The 19,310-nt window shown below is 44.2% G+C and overlaps 1 long non-coding RNA gene across 1 annotated transcript in view; it reads right to left on the reverse strand.

The window, feature by feature from the left end:
- Positions 1-1,893: 1,893 nt before the first annotated feature.
- LOC120638325 overlaps positions 1,894-19,310 on the reverse strand; it is a 103,748-nt gene continuing 86,331 nt past the window's right edge. The window contains exon 3 of the long non-coding RNA XR_005659926.1: positions 1,894-1,982. This is a non-coding gene — a long non-coding RNA (uncharacterized LOC120638325). The remainder of the gene's footprint in view (positions 1,983-19,310) is intronic.

Below are 19,310 nucleotides of genomic sequence, written 5' to 3' on the forward strand. Positions count from 1 at the left end.
CTCTTTCCACTAAGTCATGCTGCTTCTCTTTCTTCATCCCTTTCTTACCCTTAATCACTTAATTATTCTCAACCCCCTCACACCACTTATGTATGGCAAGCAGTATGGCCTACTGGGACGTGCACAGGCCTGGGAGTCATATGAACTGGGTTCTAATAATAATGTTGGTATTTGTTAAGCGCTTACTATGTGCCGAGCACTGTTCTAAGCACTGGGGTAGACACAGGGGAATCAGGTTGTCCCACGTGGGGCTTACAGTCTTAATCCCCATTTTACAGATGAGGTAACTGAGGCACCAAGAAGTTAAGTGACTTCCCCAAAGTCACACAGCTGACAAGTGGCCGAGCCAGGATTCGAACCCATGACCTCTGACTCCAAAGCCCGTGCTCTTTCCCCTGAGCCATGCTGCTTCTCAATAATAATAATGTTATTTAAGTGCTTACTATGTGCAGAGCACTGTTCTAAGCGCTGGGGTAGATACAGGGTATTCAGGTTGTCCCACGTGAGGCTCACAGTTAATCCCCATTTCACAGATGAGGTAACTGAGGCCCAGAGAACTGAGGCCCTAACCCTAACCCTAACCCTAGCCCAGAGAAGTGAAGTGACTTGCCCAAGGTCACACAGCTGACAAGTGGCAGAGCCAGGATTCGAACCCATGACCTCTGACTCCCAAGCCCGGGCTCTTTCCACTGAGCCATGCTTCTAATCCTGCCTCTGCCACTGGCCTGCTTGGAGATCTCGAGCAAATCACTTAACTGCCCTTTGCCTCAGTTACCTCACCTGTAAAATGGAGATTAAATCCTCCTCCCTCTGATTTAGAGTGTGAGCCTCATGTGGGACAGAGACTGGGACCAACCTGATTATCTGCAATCTACCCCAACAGTTAGTACAGTGTTTGACACATAAGAAGTGCTTAAATACAATAATAATAATAGCGTGGCTCAGTGGAAAGAGCCTGGGCTTGGGAGTCAGAGGTCATGGGTTTGACTCCCGGCTCTGCCACTTGTCAGCTGTCTGACTGTGGGCAAGTTACAACTTCTCTGTACCTAAGTTACCTCATCTGTAAAATGAGGATTGACTGTGAGCCTCACGTGGGACGACCTGATTACCCTGTATCTCCCCCAGCTCTTAGAACAGTGCTCTGCACATAGTAAGTGCTTAACAAATACCAACATTATTATAATGATAATAATCAAGACATTATATACATCATTAGTTAAGGACTACCTGGTGAACATATCAACCTTTTTCTTCTTCCTCCTACCTGTAATTTATTTCATGTCTGTCTCCTCGATTAAATTATAAGCTCCTTGAGGGCAGGTATCATATCTATTAGATGTACTCTCCCAGGTGCTTACTTCAGTGTTTTACACCTAGGAGGTGCTCAATACTATTGACTGATGAACCCAGGAAATCAGAGACATTTAACAGCCCCTATTTATTCAGTTGCAATATCAATACCACTCTTGCCAGTGCCCAACATTGGCACATCGATAACTTCAAGCTCTTTCACCGACTTATTTAGGTCAACATATGCCTATAAGACCGTAGAGGCAGGTGAGCTGAGACCTAACAGCAGCACCCACGCTGTTTGGGTCAGCTAAACTCCCCAGAAAAACACTTCGCTCAAGTCTGGATGCATCTACCACAGAGACTGGAAGTCTGCCACTCTGGTTCCCCAGGATCTTAGGAGGGAGGCTGTTTAAGTGTAGCAAAATACCCAACTCCTTCAAGATTGTGCTTCTACCGACCCCTGCCTTCCGAGAAAAAGTGAAGGAAACCTTAAAATAACTCTCACAAAAAGCTTTTAAGATTCGGAAAAAAACCTCATTCAGCATGTCAGCGAGATTAAGCAACAGTTTTGGAAGGTCTCAGAAAGTATTGACTTACTGCGAAATTGCCAGCACTCAGTTTTGATCCACCAGAAATGGCAGGGCAGAGAACAATCCCAGGGGTGAAGAGAGGCTGCTAAATGAAGCTGGCTGCAGAAAAAAAAAAGAAAAAATACACTAAACAAATATCCACCAATGAACGCAGCTTATAAAAAAGCGGGTTAAGGAAAAAGCTGATTTATGTTTGTAGCATTAATTATGAATTGATATATCTAATGCCACACCACACAACTCCAAAAGTCTGGAAAATCAATAGTCACAGCTAGTTTGACACACCATGTAAACCATTTTGGACCTTTTGTGGCACAAGACCATGGATGATACAGTTGTGAATCAATTCACTGGTATAATTTTAAAAGACTTTATAGAGGGTATTCCAGCCACTGTTCTCAGGGTAAACCAACCTTTCAAGATGAGCTTAATCATAGTCAATTAGCCCTATAATCAATCAATGATATGTATTTGTTTTTTAAAGGTATTTGTTAAGCGCTTACTATGTGCCAGGCACTGTACTAAGCACTGGGGTAGATACAAGCTAGTCAGGTTGGACACGGTCCATGTCCCAAATGGGGTTCACAGCATCCCCATTTTACAGATGATGAAACTGAGGGACAGAGAAGTTAAGTGACTTGCACTGTTCTAAATTCTTGTCTTATGCCGTCAAGTCATTTCCGACACATAGCGACACCAAGCACACATCTCTCCCAGAACGGCCTGCTCTCCATCTGCAATCATTCTGGTAGTGTATCCATAGAGTTTTGTTGGTAAAAATACGGAAGTGGTTTTCCATTGCCGCCTTCTGCGCAGGAAATTCCAGTCTCCACCCTCAACTCTCTCGCACGCCGCTGCTGCCCAGCATAGGTAAGTTTTGACTTTTAGCAGATTGCCTCCACTCACTAGCCACTGCCCACGCTAGGAGTGGAATAGGTATGCCTCTGCTTGACTCTCCCTCCTGTAGGTGAGACTGGTAGAGTACTGGAAATTCCCCAGTTGTGACCCTGACAGGGGCCTAAATTCTTAGGAGAGTACCATCCGAGGTGAGGTGGTAGATATGTTCCCTGCCTATTATGAGTTTACAGTTTAGAGCAAAGGAATGGAAAGTCTCACAAAAAAAAACCCAAAACACACCCAAGAAACAAGGTTGCAAACCCAATGGACCAGTTTCTCACTATTTTAGTTTTCCATCAGTCTCTTCTGGGCCAACGGTTCATTCTGAATACAAAATGGCCTACGTTTCTGTACAAGAAACCCCCAATGTACTATGCAGTTTGGTCAGGACGTACCCTGCAGATCTGGGGATGCATGAACCTATAGTATGCTTATTGAAACTTGGTTATTTGGCTAGTGCTTCCTTTAGTTTGCAGAGCTTATAGGGAAACGGGCAAGTAAGCATTGACCTTTTACTCTTATTTCTGCTAAGAGCTCAGGTTCCTGAGTCCAGGGTAACGCCACAGGATCAGAGGTAGCACTACCTAGAAAAAAACAATGTAAGCTTCTTGTGGGCCGGGGGCAGGGGGGAGGAGGACATGTTTACCAACTCCGTTGTTCTTACTCTCCTAAGCTCTTAGTACAAACCTCTGCACACTGTTAAGAGCCCAATAAAGGCCACTGATTAACTTTTTTAGTTAATTTTTTTTTTTGTTAAGCGCTTACTCTGTGCCAGGGACTATACTAAGCTCTGGAGTAGATGCAGGATAATCAGGTTGGGCATAGTCCTTGTCCCATATGGGGCTCACAGTCTTAATCCTCATTTTACAGATGAAGTAAGTGAAGCACAGAGAAGTGAAGAGACTTGCCGAAGGTCATCCAGCAGACAAGCAAAGGAGTCAAGATTAGATCCCATGCTCTCTGATTCCCAGGCCCATGCTCAGTTTATTAAGGTCTTACTCTTACTCTGTGTCAAGCATTGAGCTAGGTGCCAGGGTATGCACAAGCTAAACAGACCAGAGACATTCCCTTTCCTACATGGGATCTATATCCTACACATAGTTTGAGAGGAAAAGCAGATATGCTATCCCCATTTTACTGATTAGGAAACTCAAGCCCAGAGAAATTCAGCAATTTGCCCAGTCTGCCTGTGCAGGAGGTAAATGGCAGAGCCGGAAACCAAATCTCGGTCTGACTTTTAGTCCCATGTTCTTTCCACTAGGCTTCACTGCCTCCTTCGCTCCTCAGAGTCCTTCCACTTATGGCCATTTTAGGCTGGAGTTTAGATGGAGAGGTCACAGCTGAGACCAGGTGGGCCCCTACAAATATGCAGAGGTGTTAGTTTAGACTGATGGAAACACTTGGCAGTGTACAGCAGTACGAGAAGAAATGCCCTGAACTACTTCCTGAGCCCTTTGAGACACTTCCAATTTGGCATGGTACAGGCAGCCCTACTGGATACAGTAATTCTTTAGGTCAGACCAGCACTGGGTCAAGTCAGACCAGGCTGGGACTAAAAGTTTCAAGAGTCTCCCACTGAGGTTCTCAAACACACACACACACACACACATACATACAAACACACTCTCTCTCTCTCTGTCTCTCTCATACCCCTAGCTGGACATTATAATAATATAGCCACAATGTTAGGCAGAAGCTATAGAACATGGCAGGCCAATAAAAAAGCAGAAATAGCAGAAGCAGGTGATGAGAAGTGTGGCCTGGTGGAAAGAGCACAGATCTGGAGTAGTCAGAGCACCTGGAGGACAAAAACCCAGATGATAGCGAACACACAAATTGAAACCGTGTATTATGGAAAACAAAAAAAGACTCAAAGTTACAACACACAGGCATGCTATTGATGGCTTTCATTGCTAAAATAAAAGCTCTGATGCATTGCGCACCTGAATTTGACCCAAATTTTAGATCAAATATTCTCTAGATATTTGATTCAGCTTGGGAGTTGTTCATTTCTTTTCCCCCTGAAATGGACACAGCAAACAAATGAACTGCAGATGTCTCATAGCAAGGCACATTTTGATGCCTCGCTGAAGCACTGGGAGTCTGAAATAGTCCCTCCCAGATTTATCATCTGATAATATTGCAATGGGAAGAACCAAAGAATCAGCTTATCTTATAAAACGATGAATACAGATCTGCAACATACCCTAGTATTTTTCTTGGACAATGAAAATAAAACTTTTTTTCATATCTCTTGGGGAGAATGGGTTAGTTCTAGAAAAGGGTTGAACAAAATTGCCTTCCATCTTGGAAAGGGATTTAATAAGACGAAAGGAGCAAAGAGTTTTGGGAATTTCTGGGACTGCTTTGCAAGGAATCCTTAACTCACCTTCAGGTAGAATGGGCAAAAGAGAGTTACAGAGGGCAAAAACATTATATTTTCCCCAGCAATGGCAGTCAGTGAAAACGACAGATGGCATTCTCCATAGCTCGGCTGAACACGCCTCCTATCTGCAATAATGAATGAGACCTGGTCCTGAGACTTCAGGACCTGCCAATCATAGACCACTAAAGCACAGAGTGTAGCATGCAAACAGTGGGTAGCAGTTCAACGCATATTGTGCAGCGTATGTGTGGTCTTCACCCTTGTGAAGAAACTAGGTCTGATCCCCAGAGCTGGGTTCATAGCGCTTTAATAATTGGAAAGCTCTTACGATCTCTATTATCTGGCTGAGAAGCAAACTGGCATTTCACCAACCTGCCAGCTTCCAACTGACAGACAAATCATAAAATGTAATTCAGAACATGTATGATCAATATATGCCTTCTACTACCTTTGCCAATAAATGCTTAACAGAATGATTCCACTCTTTTGGGTGCTTCTACCTCTATGTTGATTTTAACAACACTGAATCTGGATAGAGTCGAGGGTGATATTTCCTAGGTCCTTAGGCCCTTAGTTCCTGTCATGTACATATGGAGGAAAAATTATGTTGATACTAAGACACAATTAAAGCTTGGAAGTTGAGATCTCACAAGAAACGAAAGCAGAACTAGAACTAAAAACCAGTGCTATGTTCCACTTCTCTTAGCCTCAGCTAGTATTTCTTGTTTGATGATTATTCTTTTATATTCCTGCTATTCAGGAGACAAAGGAAGAAAAGGACCATGACAAAGAGCTTCCGCTATTCACCTAAGTGGTTATTTTCTTTACTAGAAAAAACAGTGAGATACTGCAGCACCTGGACAGTTTTAGAAATTTTAAATAATTAAATTGCCCTAAAGAATGATTTATTTCTAAATAATCTAATCATATTAAAATATGAATTACAGCAAGTCATGGAGGTCAGGACTAACTCCACTCTTATTAAACACCTTCATTAATGATCTGGACAAGAGAATAAATGGCAAACAAATTCAGGGACAACTAAATTAAGCACTACTAAAAACACTTGAAAGGGCAAAGTATTAGTGCCAAAAGGCCCAGGGAGGTTAGAAGCATGGACAAAAATAATAATTATGAAAAGATACTTCTTTTATTCATCTCAATAAATGTCCTGATTTTTAGAAGTTTGCAAAGGGATGAAGTTTAAGATGTTAGTTTTCATATATATATTTACGTGTGGGTGCACATGTGTAGATTAACTCAAAGATGTCTTCTGTCAATGAGGGATACCTTAGAGTCATTTCACACAGTAAGTGCTCAATAAATGTGACTGAATGAATTTTCAGATACAATATTTTCTCATAACCTGACTGACTGGAGTTATGTTATCCTTTGAAACTTGGGAGGGCACCTTTCCAGACTGCAAGTCTCCCTTCATTTCTCTCCCTTAATCTCTCCTGCTGTTGGACCAACAGAAGCAGCATGGCCTAGTGGATAGAGCATGGGATTGGGAGTCAGAAGAAACTGGACTCTAATCCTGCTTCTGCCACTTGTCTGCTGATTGACCATCACTTTTCTGGGCCTCGGTTAACTCAACTGTAAAATGGGGGTTCATTCAATAGTATTTATTGAGTGCTTACTATGTGCAGAGCACTGTACTAAGCGCTTGGAATGAACAAGTCGGCAACAGATAGAGACAGTCCCTGCCATTTGACGGGCTTACAGTCTAATCGGGGGAGACAGACAGACAAGAACAATGGCAATAAATAGAGTCAAGGGGAAGAACATCTCGTAAAAACAATGGCAACTAAATAGAATCAAGGCGATGTACATTTCATTAACAAAAATAAATAGGGTAATGAAAATATATATAGTTGAGCAGAAGACTGTGAGCCCCATGTGGCCAACCTGAATAGCCTATATTTACCTCAAGGCTTAGTATAGTCCCTGGCACACAGTAAGTGTTTAACGAATAACATTAAAAAAAAAAACCCACTCAGAAAGAACAAAGTTCTAGTCCCAGTTTTGGCTCAGGGCATAACAACATGGGTGGGGTCCACACATACACTTTGCCAATCTTATGCCCAAAAGCTAATGGTTTTTCCATCTCTCCATCCAAAAAGCTACTGTCACTTGTCATAGCCCACCTTGATTACTGCATCAATCTCCTCCCTAATCCCCCTGCCTTCAGACGCTCCCCTAACCAGTCCACATTTCAGTCTGGTGTCAGGATCATTTTCCTATAATGTTGTCATGCCCACGTCTCCTCCCCATTCCTCAAAAGCATTCAGTGGCTCCCCACTCCTTTCTGCATTAAGCAGAAATTCTGACTACTGGCAGTCAATCAGCAATCTCTCTCCTCTACTTACCCACCCTCTTCTTGCACACTTTGTTTCACTCAGGATAACCCATTCACAGTACCTCTCTTTCGCCCGCAACCTCTGGCTCATGGCCTCCCTCCTATCTGGACCATCCTTTCCCTTAGATGCAATAGAGCATAGTTAATCCCATCTGTAAAATACTTGTGAAATCCAATTTCACCAGGCCTACTGCAATTAATTTCTCACCTACCGCAATTAATTTCTCTTCTCCGAAAGTTACATCTCCCCAAAAATCACCATGACACTTCTGAGCAAACTTTACTTACGTACTCACAACCACCTGTTGTACTTCCGTAGATACTCACTTATACATCCTTTTACTTAACACTACACCCACTCCCTCACAGAACTCATCACTCCCACGGCTTCAACTACCAGCTCTATGGGGATGATTCTCCAGCCCTGACCTCTCTCCTCCTCTGCAGTCTTGCATTTCCTCCTGCCTTCAGGACATCTCTACTTGGATGTCCCGCTGACACCTCAAACTTAACATACCCAAAACAGAAATCATCTTCCATCCAAACCCTGCCCCCCACCTGTCTGTCCCATCACTGTAAACAACATTACTATCCTCCCTATCTCACAAGCCCATAACACGAACCCACAACCCTGGATCAGCTCCACAGACCGCCCCCTTTGCTCTTGTGCTCGAGTCGCAGAGCACTACCGGCAGAAATCTAAATATCTGGCCAACTTCATCCACTTCAAGTTTGTCCTTGCAAACTTTAACTCTGCCCTCTCCTCTGTCCGGCAAAACTATTGACCCTTATTGACACCCATAGGCTCTCTGTCCCCCCCGCCATCCCTCCACCCCCAATCCATTGCCCCCAGTGACCTGGCCACCTACTTTATGAAGAAAATTGCCACTATCAGTCGTAAGTACCCTAAAATAGCTCCTGCCTTTCCCCAGTCCTTCCCTCTTCTGGCCTCCTCTTCAATTCTCCATTTATTCCCAGAAATATCTCTAAAGGAGATATAATAATGTTGGTATTTGTTAAGTGCTTACTATGTGCAGAGCACTGTTCTAAGCGCTGGGGTAGATACAAGGTAAACAGGTTGTCCCCCATGAGGCTCACAGTCTTAATCCCCATTTTACAGATAAGGGAACTGGGGCACAGAGAAGCTAAGTGACTTGCCCACAGTCACACAGCGGACAAGTGGCAGAGTCGGGATTCGAACCCATGGCTTCTGACTCCCAAGCCCAGGCTCTTTCCACTGAGCCACGCTGATATCCTACCGCCTCTCAAAAACCACCCCCTCCATCTGCAAATCCAACCCCATTCCTTCGCACTTTATCAAAATATTCACATATGAGACCACTATTCTCCCCACCTTCAAAGCCTTATTAAAATGACATCTCCCCTGAGACGTTTTCCATGAATAAGCCCTCATTTCCCCTACTACCCCTACCATCTGCATCGTTCACACACTCAGATCTGTACTCTTTAGGCACCTGATGGTCACTCTACTTTCAGCCCCATTAGCAGTTATGCAAATATCCATAATTTATCTTAGTGTCTGTCTCCTCCTCTAGACTGTAAGCTCCTTGTGGGTAGGGAATGTCTATCGCCTGTTGTAGTGCACTCTCCCAAGGACCTAGTACAGGGCTGTGTACTCAGTGAGCAATCGAATAACTGACTGACTGATTGATCATTCTATTTATCCACTTTTCCTTCGTCGTCCTCCTATATATTATTTTAGGGTCTCTCTCCCCTGCTAGAATTGTAAATTCCTTGGGACCAGGGATTTTGTCTATTATTTTACTCACGCATGTGCTTAGTAAAATGTTCTGCTCACAGCAGATGCTCAGTAAATACTACTGATTAAAGAACAAATAGTATAATAATGATAATGATAGCAATAATGGCATTTGTTAAGTGCTTACTATGTGCCAAGCATTGTTCTAAGCCCTAGAGTAGATACAAGGTAATCAGGTTGTCCCATGTGGGGCTCACAGTTTTAATCCCCATTTTACAGATGAGGTAACTGAGGCTGAGAAGTTAAGTGACGTGCAAAATCACACAGCCAAGTGGTGGAGCCAGGATTAGAACCCATGATCTCTGACTCCCAAGCCTGTGCTCCTTCCGCTAAGCCACGCTGAGACACAATAATAATAATAATAATGGTATTTGTTAAGTCAGGCACTGTATTAAGCACTGGAGTGAATACAAGCTAATCGAGTTGGACAGAGTCCCTATCCCACAGAGGGCTCACAGTCTTCATCTCCATTTTATAGATGAGGTAACTGAGGCACAGAGAGGTGAAATGGCTTGCCCAAGGCCACACAGCAGACAAGTGGTGGAGCCGGGATTAGAACCCATGACCTTCTGACTCCCAGGCCCGCAAGGAGCATACAATCTAGCAGGAGACAGAACACTAAAATGAATTACAGATAGGGGAAGTAATGGAATTTAAATATGTGTACATAAGTGCTGTGATTGAATATTATGACCTTCCAGAAGGCTGCTCCAAGGAATTCTCCTCATGATTAATTTCTGCCTGACAGGCTGACCTGTCTGGCTATTAACTCCTAAATGCCCACTGTTATTCCACATATTTTGAGTTTTTGATGTATTGAAGCTTTAATACTGTACTACACCCCATTTTTTAATGGTATTGGTTAAGCCCTACCATGTGCTAGGCACTGTACTAAGCCCTGGAATAAATACAAGCTAATAGGTTGGACACAGTCCATGTCCCAAGTGGGGCTCACTGCCTTAATCCCCATTTTATAGATGAGACAACTGAGGCCCAGAGAAGTTGAGTGACATGCCTAAGGTCACATGACAGACAAATGGTGGAGCCCAAAAAGATCCCAGGTCCTCCGACTCCCAGGTCCATGCTCTTCCCACTAGGGCACCCTGCTACTTATCTTACCACAGAGCAGTTGCATGAAGTCATCCCACAGCAAAAGAATGTAAGGCAAAACTAATCCAGCTCCTTGTCAGCAGGGAAAGGATCACTTCTTTGTTTTTTGCTTCCCAAGCATCTATTACCTCCTCAACACTTGCTTGGCTTTCTACCTTCTTGCTTACTATCGATTTTGGACAATGTGCTACCAGATGACTAATTTCAGTTACCACATTCAACTCTTATTGCTGTTGAACCTTGGCTGTGGGAGAGCTGGCCAGCTGCAGCCTTATACATAATCTCAACCTTATCTGATTCTAACAAACCATTCTTAACTCATCTGCATGTTTTCTCATGCATATGCTTCCCAATCCACCAGTGGTATGTACTGAGCTCCTACTGTGGACACAGTACTGAACTGGGGTATAGTGTATATGAGGCAAAAGGCATGCTCCTCTTCTTCAGGGGAATTATAATCCAATATGGTAGACAGGCAGACATAAGTAATTTATACACAGATGGAGCAGTGTGGCCTAATAAGGAACAGCTTGGCCCAGTTGAAAGAGCCTGGATCTGGGAGTCAGAGGACCTGGGTTCTACTCCTGGCTCTGCATTTGCCTGCTGTGTGACCTTGGGGAAGTCACTTAAATTCTCTGTGCCTCAATTTCCTCATCTGTATAATGGGGATTCAATGCCTATTCCCTCTCCTACTTAGACTCTGAGCCCCAAGTGGGACAGGGACTAAATCTGACTTGATTAACTTGTATCTACCCTAGTGCTTAGAAAAGTACTTAACACATAGTATTTGTTTAAAAACACAATGAAAATTACAATAATAATAATAAGGATAACAGTATACTAGGCAGTAGCCAAGCATGTCAGGACAAAATAACTGAATAAATAACTGGATAACTGAACATATATACATATATTCACACACACAAGTGAAGTGAGATGATGTGCCCAAGGTCACACAGCAGACAAGCAGAGAAGCTGGGACAGAAGCCAGGTCCTCTGAAATCCCAGCCCATGATCTTACCACTAGGCTATGCTGTTTCTAGCTGTATGAGTGCTTCAAGGACTCTTTATGATGCTCTCAGACTGTTGATTTGAAAGAGTTTTCCAGAATTCCCATACCAGCACCCAACTTCTTTGTTATCTCTTCAAGCATGGCAACAGGAAGAGTTTTTTGAGCATGGACCTAGAAGCTAGACTTGCTTTACTCCATTGGTGATGAGGAAAGGATTCATTCAATCATATTTATTGAGCACTAACTGTGTGCAGAGCACTGTACTAAGCACTTGGAGAGTACAATTGGGCAACAAATACAGACTATCCCTACCCAACAATGGGCTCACAGTCTAGAAGGATCTGATGTCACCAGGCATATTATTGTGGAGTAGTTTCCAGGTCCTGATGTAACTTTTCCATTAGCTGACAGGAACAAAGTCTACTACACGGTGTTACATACTTCTGTGTAGTCTAAATACACACATAAGGATCCTTAGGTTGCTTGTTGCATTTCTGCTGTGGCCCACGTGCAGCAATGTTCATTCCTGCTAGGCCGCTGTAGCCTAAGGCCATAAAAGCAAATATTTTGAAAAAGATCTTCAAAACTTACTGACAGCAAATATCTTGCCTTGAATGTGTTCCTTACATAGAGCAAAGATTTGTCTCGAGAGTATATTCACTTATTCATCCACCTATAATACCAAATACTTTTTCAGTTGGCTTTTCCCTACCCATTTTCATGTGGCACTGAGCTGGGTGAGGATAATGGACCAAACCAGCTGGTTAGGTCAGAGAAGGATATCGCTCTGGTGGGAGGAAAAATTCCCTTTTTTCTGCTCTTTCTTCTCATTGTCGGCACAGTGAAATAGCTGAATCTTGAATAACACACTTAGTTACAGAAGTCATGCCAATTAGCTTCAACCCCACATAACCCAAAGTTGGAAAGCAATAAGGAGGCACATTAAAAAAATGGTTGTGGGAGAGTTAAAATGCCAATAAAAACTGAAATTATAACACACAATTACTGGACTTCTGGCTGCATATAATCACTGTTATAAGGTGTACCATCCCTATGACCTTTCTAGTTATGAGACGGTTCTGAGATAGTGTACTCCGACAATAGATTTTCGCCTGATTTACAAGGTTGAGATAAAATTTTTCCTCCTATTAAAAAGTTGAGAATTGCAAACCAAACTTGTTTTTGAATTTCTTTTTTCATTTAAAGGAAAAATGCCAGTTATAGATGAAAGGCATCTGGGGCCCAAGCAGGATCGACACAAATCTTTACAAAATGGCATGAACCTGAATCAGGTGTAATAACAGAAAGAGATTTGATCATTTTTTTTTGTAAAGGTATTTGTTAAGTGTTTATTAAGCACTGGGGTAGATACAAGTTAATCAGGTCGGACACAGTCTCTGTCCCAAATGAAGCGCAGTCTTAATCCCCATTTTATTCATTCATTCATTCAATAGTATTTATTGAGCGCTTACTATGTGCAGAGCACTGTATTAAGCGCTTGGGATGAACAAGTCGGCAACAGATAGAGACAGTCCCTGCCGTCTGACGGGCTTACAGTCTAATCGGGGGAGACGGACAGACGAGAACAATGGCAATAAACAGAGTCAAGGGGAAGAACATCTTGTAAAAACAATGGCAACTAAATAGAATCAAGGCGATGTACAATTCATTAACAAAATAAATAGGGTAACGAAAATATATACAGTTGAGTGGACGAGTACAGTGCTGTGGGGATGGGAAGGGAGAGGTGGAGGAGCAGAGGGAAAAGGGGAAAATGAGGGTTTAGCTGCGGAGAGGAAAAGGGGGGATGGCAGAGGGAGTAGAGGGAGAAGAGGAGCTCAGTCTGGGAACGCCTCTTGGAGGAGGTGATTTTTAAGTAGGGTTTTGAAGAGGGAAAGAGAATCAGTTTGGCAGAGGTGAGGAGGGAGGGGGTTCCAGGACCGCGGGAGGACGTGACCCAGGGGTCGACGGTGGGATAGGCGAGACCGAGGGACGGTGAGGAGGTGGGCGGCAGAGGAGCGGAGCGTGCGGGGTGGGCGGTAGAAAGAGAGAAGGGAGGAGTGGTAGGAAGGGGCAAGGTGATGGAGAGCCTTGAAGCCTAGAGTGAGGAGTTTTTGTTTGGAGCGGAGGTCGATAGGCAACCACTGGAGCTGTTTAAGAAGGGGAGTGACAGGCCCAGATCGTTTCTGCAGGAAGATGAGCTGGGCAGCGGAGTGAAGAATAGACTGGAGCGGGGCGAGAGAGGAGGAAGGGAGGTCAGAGAGAAGGCTGACACAGTAGTCTAGCCGGGATATAACGAGAGCCCTTAGCAGTAAGGTAGCCGTTTGGGTGGAGAGGAAAGGGCGGATCTTGGCGATATTGTAGAGGTGAAACCGGCAGGTCTCGGTAACGGATAGGATGTGTGGGGTGAACGAGAGAGACGAGTCAAGGATGACACCGAGATTGCGGGCCCGAGAGACGGGAAGGATGGTCGTGCCATCAACGGTGATAGAGAAGTCTGGGAGAGGACCGAGTTTGGGAGGGAAGATGAGGAGCTCAGTCTTGCTCATGTTGAGTTTTAGGTGGCAGGCCGACATCCAGGTGGAGACGTCCTGGAGGCAGGAGGAGATGCGAGCCTGAAGGGAGGGGGAGAGGACAGGGGCGGAGATGTAGATCTGCGTGTCATCTGCGTAGAGATGGTAGTCAAAGCCGTGAGAGCGAATGAGTTCACCGAGGGAGTGAGTGTAAATGGAGAACAGAAGAGGGCCAAGAACTGACCCTTGAGGAACTCCAACAGTTAAAGGATGGGAGGGGGAGGAGGCTCCAGCGAAGGAGACCGAGAATGACCGGCCAGAGAGGTAAGAGGAGAACCAGGAGAGGACAGAGTCCGTGAAGCCAAGGTGAGATAAGGTATGGAGGAGGAGGGGATGGTCGACAGTGTCAAAGGCAGCAGAGAGGTCAAGGAGGATCAGAATGGAGTAGGAGCCATTGGATTTGGCAAGAAGGAGGTCATGGGTGACCTTAGAGTGAGCAGTCTCGGTAGAGTGGAGGGGACGGAAGCCAGATTGGAGGGGGTCTAGGAGAGATTGGGAGTTAAGGAATTCTAAGCATCGATTGTAGACGACTCGTTCTAGGATTTTGGAAAGGAAGGGTAGTAGGGAGATAGGACGATAACTGGAGGGGGAAGATAGGACGATAACTGGAGGGGGAAGTGGGGTCGAGAGCGGGTTTTTTTAGGATGGGGGAGACGTGGGCATGTTTGAAGGCAGAGGGGAAGGAGCCCTTGGAGACTGAGTGGTTAAAAATAAAAGTTAAGGAAGGTAGGAGGGCAGGGGCGATGGTTTTAAGAAGGTGAGAGGGAATGGGGTCCGAGGCGCAGGTGGAGGGGGTGGCACTTGCGAGGAGGGAGGAGATCTCCTCTGAGGATACTGCAGGGAAGGATGGGAAAGTAGGGGAGGGGGTTGGTGGGGGGGAGGGGAGAGGCGGAGGGGTGACTTTGGGGAGCGCAGACCTGATCGTGTTGATTTTCGTGAGGAAATAGGTGGCCAGATCATTGGGGGTGAGAGATGGAGGAGGGGGAGGAACAGGGGGCCTACAGATGACGGAATTGAAGCATAGAGAAGTGAAGTGACTCACCCAAGGTCATAGAGCAGACAAGTGGCGGGGCCGGGATAGAACCCTGGGAGTCCTGAATCTCAGGCTCATGCTCTAATTATCCATTAGACTAGCTCTTATTAAAAAGGGGCTGTCTGTGGACCACAGGTGCCAATCCATGGGGTGATAGAGGAAATAACCTTCAGAGCTCTTTGAGCTACACTCCCAGTCTCCTTCATCCCAGCTCCTTGATAAGACCTGCTATTTTCGCATTTCAGCTGAAAAGATCCAAAATGCTGGTTTTCTGGCCTGTTCACTCTGAAACTTGGGCCGACCCAGTCCTCATTCCCTTACAATCATTCATTCATTCAACTGTATTTATTGAGTGCTTACTGTGTGCAGAGCACTATACTAAGTGCTTGGAAAGTACAATTCGGCAACAGATAGAGACAATCCCTACCCAACAATGGGCTCACAGTCTAGAAGGGGGAGACAGACAACAAAACAAAACAAGTAGACAGGCATCCCCACTTCATTTTCCTCCTCATACTCAATGTGTAGAAGACAAGAAGAAAAAAAGGGTCTGCACCTTCCACTCTGCATTTTGCACTAAATTGCACTAGCACAAGACCACCAAATCAGATAATGACAAGGAAGTCAGAGGGTTGGAAGGAATAATACGGAAATGGGGGGTTGTGCCTAGGTTTGAAGAGATATCAGGGACGAGTGGGAAGGGAGAGATAACTGGGAGTTGGGGTTTATAAAGCGCCCAGAAAATCTGGGAGGTTGGTGGGAGCTGAGAGCGTAAGGAAAAGAATTTCTGAAACTTAACTCAGGCTCCATATGGGCTAGGAAGGAGACCCCAGGCCTGAGCCAGCTAAAATCCAAAATTCTGCACAGGGCTGAGTATGGGGTGGTTAAAGACAAACTTCAAAGGACAGGAAAACCTCCTTAAGAAGTCCTAAGGTCAAAGCCATTTGTATTCCGGATGTCTTGCAGGAAAAGCATCGGTGAGGAAGAGGGCTGGGTAAGGTTCTCAATGTGGTTTCCTCTCTGATAAACAAAGTACATTACTACATGAAAGGTAATTTCATATACTAAATCAAAGCCCAAATTTTTAGCCTCAGGAGTTCTGATGTTCTAAAATGCCAGTGCACATCACTATTCCATTGATGAAGAAAGAGAAAAATGAAGCAATTTAAGTTTCTGATCACATCATCCAAAAAATGTGCCCACCCATAAAAGTGTGGTTCAGAATCAGAGGCAAAATACACATTTGAGCTAAGAATCAGATTCCCAGAAGTGAAAGTGATAAATTTTTCCATGGAAAACAGTAGGCTCCATACAAATAATTGCCTGAGAATCACCCAAGCTAAAATACCCAGATTTCCTATAGATTACACTTAGGAAAATGAGATAAAGTCAGTTCAATCCACTTAGAATACAGATGTCCAGAAAGTAGCAAACATGTCCCCTAAGCTTGTCAACATGCAAAGATTGAGGACACAAAACATACATGCATTGAAAGACAAATTCGAAGAAATAAACAGTAGATTTCTTTCCATAGGAAACCCTGATGAAATGTCTTCATCATTTTTCGAGTTCCTCTTGGCTTGGGAGCCAGATAAAATTTTAAGAATCCAAATGAGAATTTGCAAACACTGAGATATTATATCTCAAATTTTAGATCCTTGCTTTCAAGAGACACAGAGCTCCCATTTCAAAAACCCAATTTCTATATGCCCTTAGCCCTGCTTCTTCCCATTAGTAGTAGTTCCCTATATTGAGCACCTACTGTACTGAGCACTTGGAAATATACAACAGAATAATAATAATAATAATGTTGGTATTTGTTAAGTGCTTAGTATGTGCAGAGCACTGTTCTAAGCAGTGGGGTAGATACAGGGAAATCAGGTTGTCCCACACCTGAGGCTCACAGTTAATCCCCATTTTACAGATGAGGTAACTGAGGCACAGAGAAGTTAAGTGACTTGCCCACAGTCACACAGTTGACAAGTGGCAGAGCCGCGATTCGAACCCATGACCTCTGACTCCAAGCCCAGGCTCTTTCCACTGAGCCACGCTGCTTAGGATGACACATGTTCCAATCAACAAAGAGTTTATAATCTAACAGGGCAGATGGACATAAAAATATTCAACGTGGCTTAATGGAAAGAACCCGGGCTTGGGAGTCAGAGGACGTGGGTTCTAAACCCCGATCTACCACTTGTCAGCTGTGCGGCCTTGGACAAGACACTTAACTGATCTGTGACTCAGTTACCTCATCTATAAAATGGTGATTAAGACTGTGAGCCCCAGGTGGGACAACCTGATTATCTTGTATCTACCCCAACGCTTAGAAAACCTTAGCATATAGTAGGTGCTTAACAAAATACCATAATTATCATGATTATTCATTTGTAGTATCTGAAAATACATATCTAAATAAACATGTCCCTTTTCAGGAAGAAAGTCTTTATTTTGTTCTATAATCACCTCCATCCAAATTGTGCATTAAAGAGTGTGAAGGGAGGGGGTCTGAGAAAAAGATTTTATCTCCTGTAGCTTAAACAATGGCTTCCAGAGGGCATTCGATTGTGGGCAAGGGAATGGGTCTATCAACTCCTGTTATACTGTACTCTCCCAAGCAGTGTGCTCTGCACACTGTAAGTGCTTAACAAGTATGAATGATTGATTGATGAGACCAATAATCCAAGCATGTGGAAACAGAGACAGAAACAGGCAGATGCACAGGCAACAGGAAGACAGATATACAAATACCGGCACAGGCTGTCCTTCTGTTTGATGATAACTCAACTGATGTGAGATTTTAGCAATCAATCAACTGCATTTATTCAGTGCTTATTGTGTGCAGAACATTGCACTAAGTGATTGGAAGAATACAATGCAACAGAGTTGGAAGATACGTTCCCTGGCAACAATGAGCTCAGAGTCTAAAGGGGGAGAAAGATGATAATTCAAATTATGGATATGTACATAAGTGCTGCCCCCTCTCAGACCGCATCTGGAGAGTTTCCGGTCCCTACCGGTCTCGACTAGGGGAGGAAGAGTCAAGCAGAGGTCTAGCCACTCTATTCCTAGCTTGGCCAGTGGCTAGCAAGTGGAAGGCAATCTGCTATAAGTCAAAACTCACCTGTGCTGGGCAGCAGCAGCATGGGCGAGTCGAGGGTGGAGAATCTATGTGACTGCGTGGAAGGGGGCAATGGTAAACCATTTCTGTATGTTTACCAAGAATACTCTTTGGATACACTACCAGAACAATTACAGATGGAGATGGAACGTTCTGGGAGAGATGCGTCCTTGGAGTTGCTGTGGGTCAGAGACAACTAGACAGCATAAGACAAGACATAAGGGTGCTGTGGGGCGGAGGGAGGGGTGACTAAATGGTGCAAATCCAAGTGTAAGGGCAACGCAGAAGGGAGAAAAAAATATCATCCTAATTTTGTAAGGGTGCAAAACTGTGGCTGGCAAAAACCAATGGGGGAACCAGTAATGCCTTCCTCATCATCTGCAATTAAACACTGTACTAATCAATGGTACTGACTAAGCCCCTACTGACTTAAGTGCTGTTGTAAGTACTTGGGAGGGTTTAAGAGAAGCAAGATAATATCTTCCCTACCGTTAAGGATTTTAACAATCCCATGTTCCAGGGTTCTGTTTAACCAGTTTCTGGTGCCATTTTCATTCCTTCCTCTTGGTCTCATAACCTTCCTGAAGCGTCTCCTCCAAGAGTCAACCCACCTCTGACTGCTGAACAGGAAGTCAGCAAGACATTTAAGATGTTTTGAAAAAAGACAAAAGGTATTGCCAGCATTTCTAAATGTTTATCTTGCTTTGGTTTCACAATCCACTGATTTTAAAGTTGACAGTGGTGGCCTGTTTTATTCACCGGATCAAAGACTATACAGGAAGGAGGGTGGAGGGGGAAGCACACAGTAGTTGTGGGGAAATGTGAAAACAATTTTTAAAGCCAGGATGAGGGATGGAAAAAGTTTAAAGAGGGTGGAGGGGTTGAGTTTACAATCTAATGGGAGAGACTGACATAGGCTATTCACAAATAGTTGGAGAAACAGCCCTAGAGTTGCCGATAAAAAAGGATAAATAAATATCTCAGTTCATGTATACGCAAAAGTGTCAGAAGGAAGTGAATAAACAAGTCCTCAAGGAAGCTGGGGAATGGATGTGGTTTGGGAAAGTGGACCAAATTCACAGTAGGCCTCCTGGAGGAGCTTTCCAGGAAAGCTTTGAAGATGTCCTAAACTCTTGTTCTTATTTGGGACCTTTCTTCA

This window comes from Ornithorhynchus anatinus, chromosome 1 (assembly GCF_004115215.2).
Source record: "Ornithorhynchus anatinus isolate Pmale09 chromosome 1, mOrnAna1.pri.v4, whole genome shotgun sequence".
Classification (NCBI taxonomy): domain Eukaryota; kingdom Metazoa; phylum Chordata; class Mammalia; order Monotremata; family Ornithorhynchidae; genus Ornithorhynchus; species Ornithorhynchus anatinus.